The sequence below is a fragment of the Megalops cyprinoides genome, chromosome 25 (genome assembly GCF_013368585.1).
Source record: "Megalops cyprinoides isolate fMegCyp1 chromosome 25, fMegCyp1.pri, whole genome shotgun sequence".
NCBI classification, from domain to species: domain Eukaryota; kingdom Metazoa; phylum Chordata; class Actinopteri; order Elopiformes; family Megalopidae; genus Megalops; species Megalops cyprinoides.
This window is the reverse complement of record NC_050607.1, coordinates 9,231,197-9,249,428: the sequence shown is the minus strand read 5'-3', so window position 1 is coordinate 9,249,428 and position 18,232 is coordinate 9,231,197. Positions and strand designations below refer to the sequence as shown.

Here is an 18,232-nt window from a genome sequence, read left to right as displayed (position 1 = left end):
GAGAGAGGGAGGGAGAGAGAGAAGGAGAGGAGGAGGGAGGGAGGAAAGACAGGAAGAGGAAAACAAAGGGAAGGAGAGAGGGAGTTAGGACAGGGACAAAGGGAGAGATGGAGAGAAGGAAAGGGAGAGAGGGAAGAAGAGGAGGACACAGAGAGGGGAAGAAGGGGAGAGAGGGGGACAGAGAGAGGAAGGAGGGCAGGGAGAGAAGGAACGGGAGAGAGGGGGAGGGAGAAAGGGAGCAGAAGAGAGAAAGAGAGAGGGAGGGAGACGGAGGGAGGAGAGAGAGATCATTACACACTGACTCTAAATTAGGACGCCGGGGGAATACAGATGAGCAGCCCCTGCACAGAGCAGTCATTCTTCTCTGTTGTGATTAAAACACGATGTGATCACATCTTTGCCTAAGGTGCTGGGATTCCTGTAACCTCTGAAATGTGCTCATGCACTTATCTCTCTGCCTCTACCCTTTGCCTTCCAGCCTCTCCATCATCTATAGTCCTATACGAATGGACTGCAATGCATTTTGTCCTTAACATCAAACAACATAATCAAGAGTTAATTTATTGTTCCTCAATCATTTCTCATTAATCACACTGACTACAAAACACACAATATTATGTAACAGATGAAAAAAGAAACACTTGCCTGATTTCATACTTCAGAGCTGAGAGCTATTACAAATTATGGGTCTTTAATGTGATTGATGGCTCACAGGCCTCAGAATGACACGATGGGTCTAATTGTAACAAGGCAGTGTTATTTCCTTGCAACAGCACTGTTTTAAGAACACTTTTGAGCACATTTGTTCATTAATTTTGCGTGAAATAACTCCGGCGTGTCATGGAGAATTTAAATAAACACGATTTGATAAGCCATATTAGGCCTAAAAGAATGGCCTTACATATTTAATATGAGACATAATAGCTTGCCTTCATTTTCAAAGCACTCTATTACATTATTAATGTTCCGTTATGACATAAATTATGATCTCACTCCCAAATCCAATCTTTCCTTGTTTCAATCCGTTTGATGAAGAGAAACGCGATCTTCATATTTTTATATTACTGCACTTTATCAGGAGGGTAATCTTTAAACACCACTGTCTCAGAGACAACTAGCAATTATGCTCTCAAGATCTCCTCTCGTCAATCTACCAAAATCCTACATGCCTCTTCCTGACTGTAATTCCATATTAATTGTTGTTTTTATCGCCATGGCCGCGATTACAGTAGATGTTATATTGCATTGTCGTTTTGCTAAAGCACTGCCATCAGTAACCTTTCTGCAAATGAAACATAAAGACCAGTTCGGCCAAGCGAACATGATGTGAATGTAATTGCTGCTGGTTTGCACGGGATTTGTTAAACAAGCAACAAAGTAAATGATACAATAAATGCCTTGCTGATCACTAAATTGAATTTTTTTTCTATTAATATTAATAGTTTGTTGTTGTTTTCAAAGCAGAGCCTGTTTTCATTTTTGTTAATGGTCGCTGTTAAGAAAAATATCATGGTGAGCATTGGGCTGTTATCTAAAAATCAGTAGGTTCTTTTAGTTTAGTGCCACCTGGTGGAATACAGAATAAGTGCACAGTCTACAGACATAGCGTGTCCAAAAAAAGTCAACATTTTTGTCTCTCCAATATGGCATTTATTTGCATCACAAAAGGTACACGCAAATACTGACTCACAAGCCAACAATGCTGTCTGAATACCAAAAAGAATGTCGCTATTTAATATTTCCTTAATGTTCTTCATGTGAGATGTATAAAGGTAATTTGCAGAAGGTGGCAAGCCCACTGCTACCTCTCCTCCGTCCCTTACAGAGGTAGCTGGAGCTCACGGCATTAGGCCATCATGTAAAAGCAGGAATTGAATTAAGGAGAGTAATTTTTAGCCCTCATTCCGCACGGTGTCCTACATCCTTATTAAATGAATCAGCCAGTTTCAGTTAAGATCAGCATAAAGGGCTGGAGTGCTCTTACCTTAATTAGTCCATTAAATATTTTTTATCATTTAATTATCAGCCTAATGAAACATAAATTACTGTACCTAACCAATGGCTGCCATTGAGAAGCACATGGTAAACGAACAGCATGAAGACAGCAGGGAAGGTAATTTATTTCTAAAGGGATGAAATGGAAAATTTACATGAGTGGGTCCATTCTGTTTCTTTTAAAACAGCAAAAGGTTCTGAGATTCCCAGCACGAAATTAGATTTAAAGAAATATATGTAGAAATAAACACATAAAAACACATTAACACACTGTAGAAGCTACCAGCAGACACGCTGCATGACCACAACAAAAAAAAAACACATTAAATTAAATAAACACAAATTAAACACACAAAACCATGAAATATCCCTAAACCTTCTGAGCGGCATAGTGGTGTCTACCTAGCATGCACCGCTAAACATCATTAGCGCTGCACTAAAGACCCAAATACTTTTTAGCAAAGATAAAAGGTTATTGCCATGCTACAACTAACAACATGCCTCAGGTGCAAAGCGCATTGCTTTGAAGTGGTGTGCAGTGGTTAGGTGTGGGCCTAAAACAAAGAGGTACCTTACTGTACTCCCGCCCCACATTCACTGTTAGCATTTAATTGCTGTGGAAGGATCAGTTTAGCCCCTGAAGAACCAGGAGCTCTACTACAAACACATTTTTTTTCTGAAAGTGGGCTCAGCTGTGCAGGACATTTTTTCATAATGTGTTTCTTTCTTAAAAAATGAATCCTGGAATTATTGCAAACATCAGCAGCTCTGTTCTATATCTGCTGTAGTCTGGGAAGCACGACACACACACACACACACACACACACACACACACACACACACACACACACACAGGAGGAGCTGCTAGAATCCTGGGCACAGGACTCTGAACAGAGGATAATGTGCCTGGCCTGTTTGACCTCTGTTCAAACGTGAGATGTCATCAATATTTCTGATCAATGCTTCTCACTACTGCAGAAACCCAATAAGAGTATCAGGTAGGTGTGTGTGTGTGTGTGTGTGTGTGTGTGTGTGTGTGTGTGTGTGTGTGTGTGTGTGTGTGTGTGTGTGTGTGTGTGTGTGCGTGCGTGCGTGCGTGCGTGCGTGCGTGTGCGTGCGCGTGCGCGTGCGTGCGTGCGTATTGTTAGGGGAGGGGGGTGGTGATGTTGAAAGCAGGTCACAGCCACAATGCTTAGTGTAATATCGCAGAGAGAGAAAGAGGCCATTTTCCCCCAAGTTTTGGTAGTTTCACACCTTTCCTTCTGTGATGAATATCTGTGAGAATGAGTCTGACTGTTTTCTTTACTGCACAGATCTCACACAAATTCTCCCTGCCTCTCAGAGTGTCACATGCACCGAAGTGCAATAAAATCACTTGCATGGGCTCTTTGATAAAAAAAAAAAAAAAAATGCAAATCTACCCCCTAGTGAATACTGCAAATCCACACTCAGAAATGAGCAGAGAGCCGGAGCGCGCGGCCTGCATGCAATTCTCCCACCACACTGCCGCAGTGTTGAGCGCCCCTCCGTGACTTCACGCCCGTGTTAAAAGGATGTTGTGTGTCAGCTAGGGGATAGAGCCGCTCCGCCCTAGAAACAGAGATGCAGAACACCGGCGGTGTTGCGGATCGCCAAGCTTTCGCACGCACCTTTACCTGCCAGAGACCGGCAGAGCCTTGCTGTGCGGCGGCTGTACATTTGCCACACTTACGCCTCCAGCTTTAAGCGCCAGCGTCTGCGGCTCTGTTCAGTGGCTAGGCCAGATAAGCACAGCTGAAATTCAGCAACGCAAACAAAGCAGGGAAACGTTGGTGATTGGACGAGATTACTGAGAAAGAAACCATTCACGACCATTGCGGTCTGTCGTTTCTAGTGAGATGAGAGTGATACGGACGCAGTGCCTGGCAGAGGATCAGCTCATGATGGCACTTGGGCTCTTTGCAGACTTTATAACAAAGCAAAGCAAGGGTGGCACTTGCTGTGCCCTGTGAAACGGTACAATGCGGCCAAAGAGCTGGGATGATATTTCACCAAATAAACTGACAGGATTAGCGAGGCTTCGCGCACCAACACTGAATTCAGTAGGTGCCACTTTAACAGAGCCTGGCAGTTTAAGTGGGAAGTGATTACAACTTTGTGTATTTGTAACAGCCCTTTGCCAACTGGCACAAAGGTGCACAGCACACATAAATCGGAAGAGTAACAAAACAGGCATGCAGTTATCTCTCCAGCCAGAGAGCAATTCACATTTCAAAAAGTGAATGCCTTTGAACTGAAGGCCTTGGCAGGTTTGGGGGGGGCTAGAAACGGAGCGAGGGGCTCACTTGAACATGGAGCCTCTGCTCCGCAGATTCTGTCTTACTTCAGTGTAACAGTCCAGCGGCAATATGCATTTCACACCACAAACTGAAAACAGGGCATCTGAGAAGTAAAGGCGATGACTGAATATTGAGTAGCAGTGCATCTGAATCCACTAAGGTGTGTTTATATATATATTTAAAAAAGTGATGAATATCGTTTTGTGTGTGTGTGTGTGTGTGTGTGTGTGTGTGTGTGTGTGTATATGTGTGTATATGTAAGTATGTATGTATTTGTACATGCATAATGCGTTCATTACTACCACCATTGCACAGAGGACTGTACAGCAGTACAGTGTACACGGTTTAAGGAGCTGATGTCAGTGAGTTTTGTTTACAGACATTACTGTGGGAGAAACTTTTCAGTGGTGATATAGGACACATCAGAGGTGGACGCTCCGCGCAGCCCAAACACTCTCGGATTTCAGGCCGCGTCGAGAAAGCGGATCCCACGGTGTCTCATTCCCGGCCGGGCGAGCCCGCTCTGCCGACGTGGCGCGTCCCAAAGAGAGGGACAGCCACGCGAGCGGCAGCTGAACCTTCATCCTTTCCACATGGCAAGCACGGGAGCCTCGCAACGTAATCTGTCTCCATTAACTTTCCCGAAAGGCCCAGCTCGTAGGAGGCAGAATTCTCCCCTCGGAGCCGTACGTGCGGAGCATGAAACGGGCAGGAAAAACTCTTTTTATGACGCCGCTAAACTCAAAACTTGCTGGTTGCCAGCCTCCCTCTGTGTGGTTGCGGCGCTCTGAAGACTTTGTCCATGAATATGTAAGCGCTGCTGTCAGCGCTGTCAGCTTCCCCTTCTATTCACAGCCTTGTTTGCGATTTCTCACCTTCACACATCTGAACATCACACGGGCTGATATATGGGCATTTCCAAGGCACTCAACCTTTTTCCCCCTTTTTCTGAGCGTTTTTCTATTTGCACACAAATGAGATCGCAGGTTCACTCCGGGCAGAAAACTTTACCGCAGTAATAGATTGAGAATGGTGGGGTGGGGGTGTGGGGCGGATGGGGGTGGGGCGCTACGCAGCTTTGATAGTTCCAGTTTAAAACTCCAATTGCAAGGCGCTTATCTGATGCCGTGGTGGACGGAGAACCTGCCTTTAATCTGGAGACACAGGCAGGGTGCATTGTGGGAATGCTGAGGCGTGACAAGGTCAGGAGAGAGCCGGGCCAGCGGCGTCACACTGATTGAAATATCAGCGATTCGCCGCCAATCTCTGCACGGCGCGACAAATCGGAGACGACAACATCTTGCTCGGATCCCGGAGAGAAGGTGCACTCTGCAGCTTCCATCCCAGGCCGTACCCTGCAGAGCGCGCTTTCAGAAGAAAGGGAGAGAGAGACACGGGGAGAAATTACCCGCTGTCAGAAAAAGGCAGAGAGATGATAGGAGGAGGGGGGTTCAGCGCTGGGTGAGACTGCGCTTCGGCTTTAGGACGTCTCACCTGTGCTTCACACCCGAGTGCTGGCTATTTCACACACCCCCCAACACCCCGCTGCCTGTGTGTGTGTGTGTGTGTGTGTGTGTTTGTGTGTATGTATGTGTGTGTCTGTGTGCGTGTATGTCTATCTGCGCGTGTGTGTGTGCGTGTGTGTGTATCTGCATGCGTGTGTGTGTGTGTCTCAGACAGGGCTGCCTCTCTGATGTCACTTCCTGCGTCCTCACTGGCTTGCCGCCACCATGTCAGAGCACCAGCCTCTAATGGCTTTGACACTGGCTCCCGTGGCAGCACCGGCACAGAGGCTGCAACCCGAGGACAGAGCGCATATGCTGCGCGTCCCTCCTGCCGTGGAGCTGAGAGCTCAGCCTGCCCCAGCACAGCATAGGGAACCAAGCGGGAATTACCAGGACGCTGCCCTTCATACAGGCCTTTCATGTATTAGTCTGCATTTGTGAATCAGAGCTGCTGGTGCACTTACTTGGTTACCAGCAGTCTGCAATCGGTCCTGTTCTTGTGCTGCATACTGAGTGCTCTGCGCATGAGCCAACATACGGCAATGTGTTAAATAAATGAATGGATGGATACAAAACCCACATACACTGTGTGGGTGCGCATGACTCTGGGAGACCTTCTCTGATGTATCTCTGCTGCTATCATTAAAGGCTTTTCTAAGGCACAAACACACAGCACTTTCCAAGAACAGTGTGTGTATGAGTACACAGTGTGCACAGACCTGTCGGGTCCGCAGGTGTGATAAATTCAGCATTTCTATGGCTTTGTTATGGTTGTGCGTGCAGGGTTTCTATGGTATCAATACTAAGTGCACATATCAGAGTTCCTAAATCAAAAGGTCCTTTGCGGTACATGGAGCTCTCTCTACTATGCTCTGTTATGAGGAGAGACATGCTGCAAGCCGGTCTTATTTTCAGTTTTGTTTTGTTTTCTCTGGGTGCGTGCCCTTGACCTGCGTCGTCCAGTGTAATACGAGGTCTCGGCGCTCACTCCCCCCCCCTCTCCCTTTCCTTCTCTCTCTCTCTGTCTCTCTCTCATCCTCTCTCTCTCTCTCTCTCTTTCCTTCTCTCACTGTCTGATCAGCCTCTCAGTGTATGGCCTCCTGCCCCAGCGTCACCCGCGAGACACACACATACACACACACACGCACGCACGTACCAGTCCCTGCCAGGACCGCACTTCAGCCTCCACACACTCACGTCCAACCTCTCAAACCGGCGCGAGTGGCACTTCATCCACAGCGGGGCCTTACCAACCCCCACCCTCCCCCCAACAACGCCTCTCCACAGCCAGTGTCACCCTCAGAACGAATGTCCTCGCCGTTTGCCAACTTAGCATATCGACAGATACACATTCGGCGCGGCGCTGCCGGGTTTCGGAAAGGATTAGAGCCCTTTCAGAGCCCGCGTCGTCGTGGCAGCCGGGCGGAGGGGTTTAGCGACTCCAGACGTTTGGTGAGAAGGAAAGTGAAGTGGCTGAGATGTACTGGCTCGCTGCTTGCATGTGGAAAAAAGGTACACAGAGATAAGAGGGAGGCTTTGCTCTCTTGCCAGTGGCAGAGTGGGGCTCCTCCAATGCAAGTGGGGGGGGGGACTGAACCGGGACTGAACCGAAGGGTTACGCCCCCCACCACGCACCCTTGGAGGAGCCCCACTCCTTTTAGATTGAAGAAACTGGGAGGGTGTTGCAGAGAAGGTGAGTGCCAGGTTTTCTCCATGGAAATGGTTGCTAGCTCCGACTCTCATTAAGGGAAAGAGTTTTGATCGCTGTTAATTTTATAGTCTCTGTACCATAGGATTACTGTGTCGCTAAACCCTGAGAGACAGGCAGGGGGTTTGGGGAGGGATAAACAGCTGTTTTTGCCGAGATGAAATGGACATTATTGGCCTGCCATCATGTTTATTTTTCAGTCATCAGGCAGGACGGGGCTTCCACCGAGCGCCTCTGGACCCTCTGCTCTGCAGCTTCCTGTCCGGGGTGGGGGCCCTGGACTCTCCACGGCTGGATTTGGGGTTATTCTCCACGTGGCTCAAAGCTGAATATGCACACTGTAAACATGAGTGCTGATAACTGCATTAGGTGGATAGAGGAGGAGTTTTATAGCTGAAGAGGTGACTGTCTCTTTCCCTCTTTCTTCTCTGTCTCACTCCCTCATGTACACACGCTTTCTCTCCCTCTCTCTCATTCCCTCAAGCCTCTCCCTCTCTCCCCACTTTCTTCCTGTCTGTCTCTTTCCTCTTTCCCTCTCTCTCTCTGACGCGCGCGCACACACACACACACACACACACACACACACACACACACACACACACACACACTTCTCTCTCTCTCTCTCTCTCTCTCTCTCTCGCTCTCTCTCTCTTTCAGCCTGGAGAGAAATCTCAGAAAGTAATCATCTCTCCTCTGTAGTCCTATGTCTCTGCCGGGTGGCACTCATTACTTATAAATTATTGAGCCATTTAAAATGCTTAACTACAAACACAGACAGCACATTGGGTCCTGTGAAACAATGGCGTGTGCAGCAGATGATATAACAGCGAGAGAATTTATTCTGTACTCAGCAGCAGTGTTTGGAAAGGACACAGATCTCCCCCCAAACAGGAACAGGTGTCCCACAGATCTGATGTGAGCAGTTCCTTCAGCGAAACAATGTTAAACATCAGGCTAGGTCAAAGGTTTGTATTCACTGCAAAAGTCAACACCAGTCACAACAAAAGCCTTTTCCTGTTGGCTCCAGCCAATGCTACAAAGGATGCCTACAGGTGATTCTGTGAGAAAGTGTTTGGTTGGACATCTCTTGGATTTCAAACCTAGCATTGTAAGGGCCACCGAATTGATCTGTGCTTGGCACATTCTCCAAAACTATTTTTTTGTGAGTCGTTTTTGAAATGTTAAAGCTAAATTAAATTTCAGGTTTTAATCATGTGCACATGTGAAATGACATTGGTGGTGTAAACTATCGATTTAACGTCAGAAAGCGGGCCAAGGTGCCTTCAGAGCAAAGCTGGGCTGATTCCATCTGTCACTACAGAGATCCCCACCACACCCCCCCCCCCCCCCCCCCCCCGTCGAAACACTCACACTCTGACAGGCCCCCTCTCCATGCGGTTTCAATCCTTGTCCTCATTTCAGCCCCCCCAAAAAAGACATTTAATAAGAGGAATTTTCTTCTTTTCCACAAGGTGCAGAAAAGCGGTTCGAGTGATTATGTGCTCTGTGGAGAATAGCAGAACGCGCTAACGCTAATGGCCATTATGCCCGGCTCTGCGTTCCATTAGTTAGTTCATGAGGTTTGATACCTATTTGCTTAGGAGATGTCTGTATCCAAGGGAACCTAAACAGCCTACGATTTACGGATTGTCCATTTATGCAGTTGGGTATTTGCTAGGGACGGAGAGACTTACTACATTTTCTGTGTTCATTTGTATTCTGCACCGCACAACTCTTGCTTCCTAAATGCCAAATTGCACTGCCAGTGTTTAAGTGTTATTGTCTTTGATGGGACAGATCGCGCTCCTCTTTTGAATCAAACAGCTCTTAAAATACATCACGTCCCCCATTTCACAGTCCTCTATCACAAGCCAGTGCTGTCTGATACCAATCTCACAGCCTGAAGCTGATTAAAGCTGTCAGCAAAGAACAGATACATGTACACACAAGCACACATTCACACGCACGCACGCACACACACACACACACACACACACACACACACACACACACACACACACACACACGCACACACGCACACACACATACACACACACGCAAACACACACGCACGCACACACACACACACACACACACACGCACACACATGCACACATACAGACACAGACATGCACACACACACTCACAGACACACATATACAAAAACATGCATGCTCACACACTCACAGACACACATTTACACATACCCAAGGAGAGACTCCTGAATAAACACATGCTACTGTCAGTCCGGCACAATACACAACCATAACTGCATATTTGCAAAGAATTCAGTCTCTTATGTTCTGACAGCAGTTTTGATTAACCCAGTGTACACTCATGTTGTTTTGACTCGTGGGTAACATGCTGTGTAGTAACTGACTCTATATGCATAACTGATGCCCTAAACATGTAAAAATCAAATCTGAGCAAAAGATAAATCAAACATTTACAAGGTTCTTAAACATGGAAATAGTCTGTCAGCAACAGGAATTTCTCTTCTGTAAGTTATCAGATATCTTCAGGAGAGTGCAGTATAATGTTCCCTTAAACATTGTAAATACATCACAAGCCTTATTGCAAAGAGTCGTGTCATGGGCACCCACCACACTTCACCCATCTTCCTTTCAGTTATGATTATGGCAGAATATCACAACCATATTTTACCCTGAGGGCTCCATTAATAATGTGGAAAGTTCACATTCAAACAGGGAAAGCTTTATTGCCACACCACCATGGCAACAACCCTCACGCCCAGAGCGGTTTCCAACTGATGACAACCTGGCGGAAAGGGCGGCCGAGATCCAGCGTTTTCAGCCCGCAATTTCCCCCATGTGCACTACTGTACCCCACCAACTGACTCGCGCCCATATATACACAAGATGGATATTCTCATAACTTTGCAGCCGCACGCTGAATATTTCAGCAGACCTAGGAGCGGAAATTCATCTGGAGGATCCACACTGCCTGGAGACATCCCACAATGCCTTTGCACGTTTTTACCGATTACTGCGCTACTCAGTACCGCCACTGCGCCTGTCGGACATGCAAAAAGGAAGCCAGTACTCCTAAGTACGATTATTAGCACCATACCCACTTATAGCTGTTGTGCTGCGACACTTTTCTGTAAGGTTTCGGTCTTATCATCAGTCCTGGAGAGGCCATTCTGATGTTTCGCTTATCATTCCACACTGTAGCATTTACCCTGACTGCCTGCTGCAGCGTTATGAGATGGATACCTTATTTACGAAAGGGAGGTGCCCCCCTTTGCAGCTTCATTACTGCAGTTATGAAATAATAAACAGACGCAATGGCGTATAAAAAATTCAGCACTACCGTACATATTTCATAAGAGTGGACAACAAGCATGCTATATTTGAAATGGTGGGACTTTTCTGTGCTTGTTGGGTGACATTTGCTTCCTCCTCTGGGCATGAGGGGTGTACATGCATGCAAGTGCGTGGGCGTGCACACACACATGCATACACACATATACACACACACACACACACACACACACACACACACACACACATAACCAAACATTCACACACACACACACACACACACACATAACCAAACATTCACACACATATACACATACGCACACACAGACACACATACATAGACACGCAGATGCACATACATTCCACAGACTTGGTTCTGTGCCATCTTTAAGCCCAGACGTTGTCTTCCCTCTACCAGCAGAGACTCCTGCACCTCAGACAGGCCTTGAGACACCTGATTGTCCTGAACTTCTCTGTGATTGCTGCATTATTGACATGTTTGTCAAATTGGATAGGTATAACCCCTCTGGAGCTGGTTCCTTTTCAGATTAATTGTGTCTGATTTGGTGTCATTACCCTTGCAATCCGTGTCCACTTTGCAGGCAATTTTTATTTGCAGCGATGAAATCTCGGTTTCAAGGAAAGAGCAATTTCCATCTGTCCTCTAATCAAAACAATTAAATATAACTCAACCTTAGTTTCAATTACAATAAACAGATGTGGGACACAGAAAAGGTAATGAGATGCAATCAAGTAAAAAGGCAATTGGCTGCAGTTGGCTGATCCTAATTTTATTTGGCAAGCTTGTTAATCAAACAAAGCGTCAAAAACAGCCTCAGAACAATTAGCAGGTTAAGGGTGAGTTTCAAGCTCACCAGCATGTACTTCTATTGGCCCATACTTCCTGGGACACAGACAGAGCATGCGGTAATGTCGCCACCTTCAGTCAAAATAAGGATTTGATTAGGATCTGTGATTGACATGAAGCACCCAACCACCTCTCACACACTCTAAACCACCTCACACAGACACCAAACTATTCCGCACGTCATAAACCATCTTGCACACATACTAAACCATTTCACAAACACCCAACCATCCCACAAACACCCAACTGTCTCACACACACCAAATTCACACACACACACACAACCATCTCACACACACTGTAAACCATGTCACACATGCCAGCGCATCCAGTGGCCCTACCCACAGCATTTACGGAACATAAAATCCTCTGCGTGGCCTTCTTCTGACTGTAGGATTTCAAAATGGCTTCGGCCTTCTACTGTAATCCGATGCTCGGCATGTCCTGCCATCAAACAAGCTTTTACAGAGCGTCTGCGGTCACAGTCAGCTGGCAAAACACATACGTTATCTCAGTTTGGCACCAAAACATCTACTGACATCGAGATTTAAAGCCTCCTTTGGCAAGATGAAGCAGTGAAAGCGATATTTTATCTGGTGGAAAATAATCAATGGGCAATTCATTTTCTGCAGACAGATGCAGGGTCTCCTGGCCGAGGTGGAGCTGACACAGAGCTCAGAGGGCTCACCCCAGGGTCAGCCGTGCCTCCTACCGGGGCTTGGCAACACCCCCCCGCCCGCGCTCCTCTCGTCCTCATTTAACTATAGACGAACTTTCGAAAAGCTTTAATCAAAAATATACCCATTGCAGCATATTCTGGTTATCTACCAGTCAAGACAACAAGATTTTCTGCTCCACTGGGTTAACACTAACACCAACATAGCTGCCACTATCACTACCCACCATCATTACATTACATTACATTACTGTCCTCTAGCAGACACTCTTATCCAGAGCGACTTACATAGGTTACAATTTTATCCATTTACACAGCTGGATATTTACTGAGACAATTGCACCCTATCACTGACATAGCTGCCCTATCCCTGCCCCTGTCAGTAACATCATAGCTGCGCTGTTACCGCCTACAGTAACAGTACATTGCTGTCCTATGACTTCTTCTTATCAGTAACATACAGTAGCTGCTCTATGACTGCACCCTATCACTGACATAGCTGCCCGATCACTGCCCCCATAACCTATAGGACATGGCTGCCCTGTGGCTGCTCCCTACCAGTAACTTACAGCAGCTTCCCTCCCACTCACCCCTGTCACTAACATAGTTGCCCTATCATGGCCCCTATTACTTACCTAACTGCCCTACCACTCCCCGCCATCACGTACCTAACTGCCTAGTCACTTCTCTCAGTTAGAAAAAGACTGCCCTGCTTCACTGCCTGTAAAAACCCAGCCCCCTCTGCAGTGCCCACAGAGAGGCAGCCACCAGGAAAAGCTGCCTAACAGGTGAGCAGATTTTCCAGCGAATTCCATTCCCCTAATAAACCCTTATCTTAATAAATGTGATGAAGTGACAAACTGCACCGGTCCGCTAATGGCTCGGCGGATCCCAAAGCACGTGCTCCTTAATTTATGGAAATTCGCATGCCTCGGAAAGCCATATGTTCAGAGACCAGGAGCGTTTCCACGTTAGATATTTCTAAACTCAATATAATTCAACAGAAGCCCACTCACCCCCTCCCCCGACCAGCAGCACACACAGAGTGTTTCTACCCTGCTGATGCCAAGCACATCATAATGAATACTATTTCTGTATCGCTTCCAACAAATGCTGTGATCATGAAAACATGATTGCAAAAGGTTATTATGAAAAATGCGAAAATGTTGCCACGGTTACGATGAATAAAATTCGGATTTGATGTTAGTTTTCATTGAGTAGGGATTTTTCTTTCTTTTTTATTTCTTCCACAGGCTTTGCCTCGAGTTTTCCAAGAGTGCATCTGTTAAAGCCTGCAGGCTTGCACAGTTCTGCTTATTTGTCACTTCCCATCCCGGCTGATGTGTGCTGAGAGCTCTGGCTGCCACGCTTCACCCAGGCGGGTGCTACTTACTGGAGGGGGTAGAGGTGAGTCACTCACACCCCCACACCCACACCCAGTGCCACCCCCCCACATCTCCCGTCCCCCTGTCCCCCATCCCCCTGTACCTCTTTCACTACAAAGCATTTTGAGATCCTTGAATGGAAAGCAAGGCACTACATAAAATATTCATCCATTTTTTTCTTTCATCCATTCATTCATTCATTCACTCACTCACTCACTGCTTATTCCCCTTTGGCCTGCTCTTCAGCCCACTGACTCTCTGTTGGAAAAAACCTAAGATGGCTGTCCATGACAGCACTCCACAGGTATATGAAAAAATCCCAAAATCTCAGAGGTTCCTCTTCAGGTTTCACACCTCCATCCTGATACACTAATGGCACTCAGACCATACTGTGAAGTACACCTCCCACAAGACGGACTACAAAACTCACCCCAGGGACCATATGATAACTTTTTTACTCTGAGAGTTGGGCATAACCATGTTGAAATCTAACACGCTACTTATATTTACAGTGTAATAAGTTTGCTGTGATATTGTTCACCAATACACCAATGTTCCAAGAATAAACATCTAAGTTTTGAGTGCAAGATGCTCCTTAGGGCACAGGAAATTATTAAAAAAAAACAAAGGACAAGCTGCCATGTCTGTATTTCCCCCTCTTATTTAACTCAAAAGGCAGCATCGGATTGCATCACATTATTTACTTGGTGGATACCCTCGAGAAGGCCAGCTCACATGCATATTGATATACTCGCAATCTGTTTTTCAGATCTATTCATCGGGATATTTACTGAAGTAATTTTGGTTCAGCGCCTTGCTCAGGAGTCCGGTGCTTTCAAAGGCAACACATCACCCGGGAACTGAACCTGCAGCCCACTGTGGGAATTTGTGCCCATTCATTCTGTAGGGCATTTATGAGGTCAGGCACTGATGTTGGACGAGAAGGCCTGGCTCGCAATCTCCGTTCCAGTTCATCCCAAAGGTGCTCAATGAGGTTGAGGTCAGGGCTCTGTGCGGGCCAGTCAAGTTCTTCCACACCGAACTCATCAAACCATGTCTTTATAGTCCTTGCTTTGTGCACTGGGGCACAGTCATGTTGGAATAGAAAAGGGCCTTCCCCAAACTGTTGCCACAAAGTTGGAAGCATAGCATTGTCCAAAATGTCTTGGTATGCTGAAGCATTAAGATTGCCCTTCACTGGAGATAAGGGGCCTAGCCCAAACCCTGAAAAACAGGTGTGGCCAAATACTTTTGTTGTCCATATAGTGTATATCCTTTGGCCACATGTAGGTGTATCGTAGGACAGCATTCACATGCTCCTGCCTGACCGCACAGGGAGATGAGCCTAATGTGCGACTGTCCATTCCAAACAAAATGTTGCATAAAGGGGAAAAAGTCGAAGGAATGCAAGCAACCTTAAAATGCCAGAGAGGAGCAATGGTGTAAGGTGTTACCTAGGTTTAATAATTAATGCCACTGTGAAAAAGAATGCAGCGAAAAATGTCAAGATAAAGGAAACTGAGGTATAGACGTATGCCTAAATACCAGAGGGTCATGGGTTTGAATCTAAGATGAGGTGCCTTGTATCCTTGAGTACCGTACACACTGTGAATTGCTTCAGTAAGTGTCTATATACAGCTATACAGTACGAATGGAATGATATGTCACACGTAAGCTATGCAAGTCCCCTGGATATGGACGGCATCTAATAAATGACGATGATAATACTAATTTCAACAGGGTACCATTCAGCCAATTTAAATGTCAGGCTGATGAAAATCTTTTAAATCTGCACTATGGAAGCCGAGATTAATTAGAACAATTAAAGCGAGCCGCGCCTTTCACACTTGAACCATTACAGCATATCTCTCAGTGAAAGAAAGCAACCAATAAAAACATTCATTATTAAAGCTAATGGAGCTGGGGGGAAAAATCCACACCATTAATATCACTTCAGAATCGAAATAATGGATAATTAAAGGCAAACAATGCTAATGATCGGCGCCTGTTTGGTGTTAATAATTGGTTTATGGAAAGTAACTCTCTTGTCCAAAGAAAATAAGAGATGGAGATGCATGATGTTGAGCTGATGGCTTCCACCACAAATATGATCATTTTCCAAAACACTGTCATAACACTGTCATCACTTGCAGTGCATAACTCCCTGTTCTTCCACACTGTCAGCTTTAAATCTGAGACACACTGCTGTTATTAAAGAAACTGATTTTCTGTCAGATAGTTTTTCAGGAGTGTGTGTGTGTGCGTGCATGTGTGTGATAGATAGACACCAGGAATAGGAAATAAGAGAGGTCCTTTCATTACTCTCTGAAAGTCCAGAGCAAATGGCCTCAGTGAGGAAAGCGAAGTGTTCATTTACCTTTTCCACACTTGCATTTAAAATGTAATAAAACAAAACAAATTTGAAAAGAAGTAATGGGCCATTTATTATGAACTGCGCTAACCTTCCACAAAGCACAGAGAGAGCAAATACAGAGGATATTTAGAATCACTTCAGACTTGGAGCTGTGCATGTTAAAATAACTAGGGGAAAAAAGGAAGAATAGGTATCAAAAGACCACATGACCCTTGCCATTACAGACCATTAACAGTAGCTTCCAGTTGCATGCTGGGATGCATCACTCAAGCACAGGCACATGGTATTATTTGACTTGAACTGTACATCCTGCACAGTAATAATAAGTTCACAATAATTACCTGTTTTATTTCTGTAATAATTAGCTTTGCAATTTGCTCAGCCTACATTCAGCACAATGCATCTTAGATTCAAACCCGTGACCCTCTGATATTTGATCATACGTCTGCAGCTCAGCTCCCCAGCAATGAGACATTTGTCACTGTATTCTCTCTCTCGGTAACATCTGAATTATTAATCCAAAATAATACCTTATACTGCTGCTGCTTCTCTGCGGCATTTCTGAAGGCTGGCTGATGAATCTGTCCGAATGCATTAAAACAGGACGCCCATGTCTGTGGAAGAGTAAGTACCGCATGTCGGCTGGTGAGGGAAGTGAAATCTGGCTTATAACAGGCCCAAAAAATGAGCAGAGGAAGACGAGAGTCCAAATCAATAATGTAAGCACTGGCTTGATAACAAAAGCCGATCGTTAGTGGCTCTGCAGGACAAATTAGTCATCTAATTTCCATCTTTCTCCATCTCTGCCTCTCACTCCACAGCCATAGTATAAACATGCTGTACTTGTTTGAGCCTCTCTCTCATTCTGTCTCTCTCCCTCTCACCCTCTCACTGAAATTAATATTAAAATGAGCTTTACTGGCATGACTAACACAGGATATGTATTGCCAAAGCATATAAATAATGAAAACACGAGACAGAAAAAATGGCAACAACAGCAAAAATAATTGCAATGTTAATAAGAGTGACCTCATTAATATTAATAGCCACGATAATCATTTATTCTTCCTGTTATTTATTTATATCTCGGGCTTTAGGAGACAGTGCATCTCTGTCTCCACTTTACCTCTCTCTCTCCCTCCCTGTCTGAACCTGTCTCTCTCCCTCTCAATCCCTCCCTCTCTCCCTCTCACTCCTTCTTTCCCTCTCCCTCTCCCTCCCCCCTTCTCTCTCTCCCCCTCTTTCTTTCCCTCTCCCTCCCTCTCTCACGTCACCTATCTCTCTCCCTCCCTCCCTCTCTCACGTCACCTCTCTCTACCTCCCTCTCTCTCACTCCTTTTCCCTCTCCCTCTCCCTCCCTCCCTTTCTCTCTCACAGTCTCTCCCTCCCCCTCTTTCTCTCCCTCCCTCTCTCTCTCGCTCTCTCTCTCTCTCACACACACACACACTCTCTGCCTCCCTCTCTCTCTCTCTCTCTCTCTCTCTCTCTCACACACACACACACACACACACACACACTCTCCCTCCCTCTCTCTCTCGCTCTCTCTCCCTCCCTCTCCCTCCCCCTCTTTCTCTCCCTCCCTCTCACTCGCTCTCTCTCTCACACACACTCTCTCCCTCTCCCTCTTCCTCTCTCTCTCAGCTGTGAGTTTTAATACTCAATAAGGTGATGTGACCCTGTCGCTCGAGGCACCCAGTTTTACAGAACGCAGGAGACATGATGTCAAATTAATGCAATATGATCTCCCCATTACAGGCTTTAAACACTTTAAAGATCCACCATGTACTGTTTGCACAATGACATGCTGTTCTGCTGTGACAAGATATCAGAGCAGGAGACACAACACATCATGTATGACATTTTGCACATGCTTCAAACCCACAACTGGATCACTTCAAATACTGGGGTGAAATCTGTGAGTGCATGCCACTGTTCTCACAAATCACTGTCAGACACTGTGAGAACACCAGAAAACGCTGCACAGTGATGTCCCTCATATGGATCACTGCTTTGTACCAAGTGATAGCTGCAATGCCATTTGGCGTGACTTTGTCACCGTGTCCACTGGTTCTTGATCTTAACGAGATGTGATCCAATGCAAAGTTCTCCTTGAAACTTC

At 45.9% G+C, this 18,232-nt stretch overlaps 1 protein-coding gene across 1 annotated transcript in view; it reads right to left on the bottom strand.

Moving 5' to 3' along the window:
• LOC118771945 (metabotropic glutamate receptor 8-like) overlaps positions 1–18,232 on the bottom strand; it is a 118,762-nt gene that overhangs the window by 39,120 nt on the left and 61,410 nt on the right. The gene's annotated exons all lie outside the window — the stretch shown is intronic.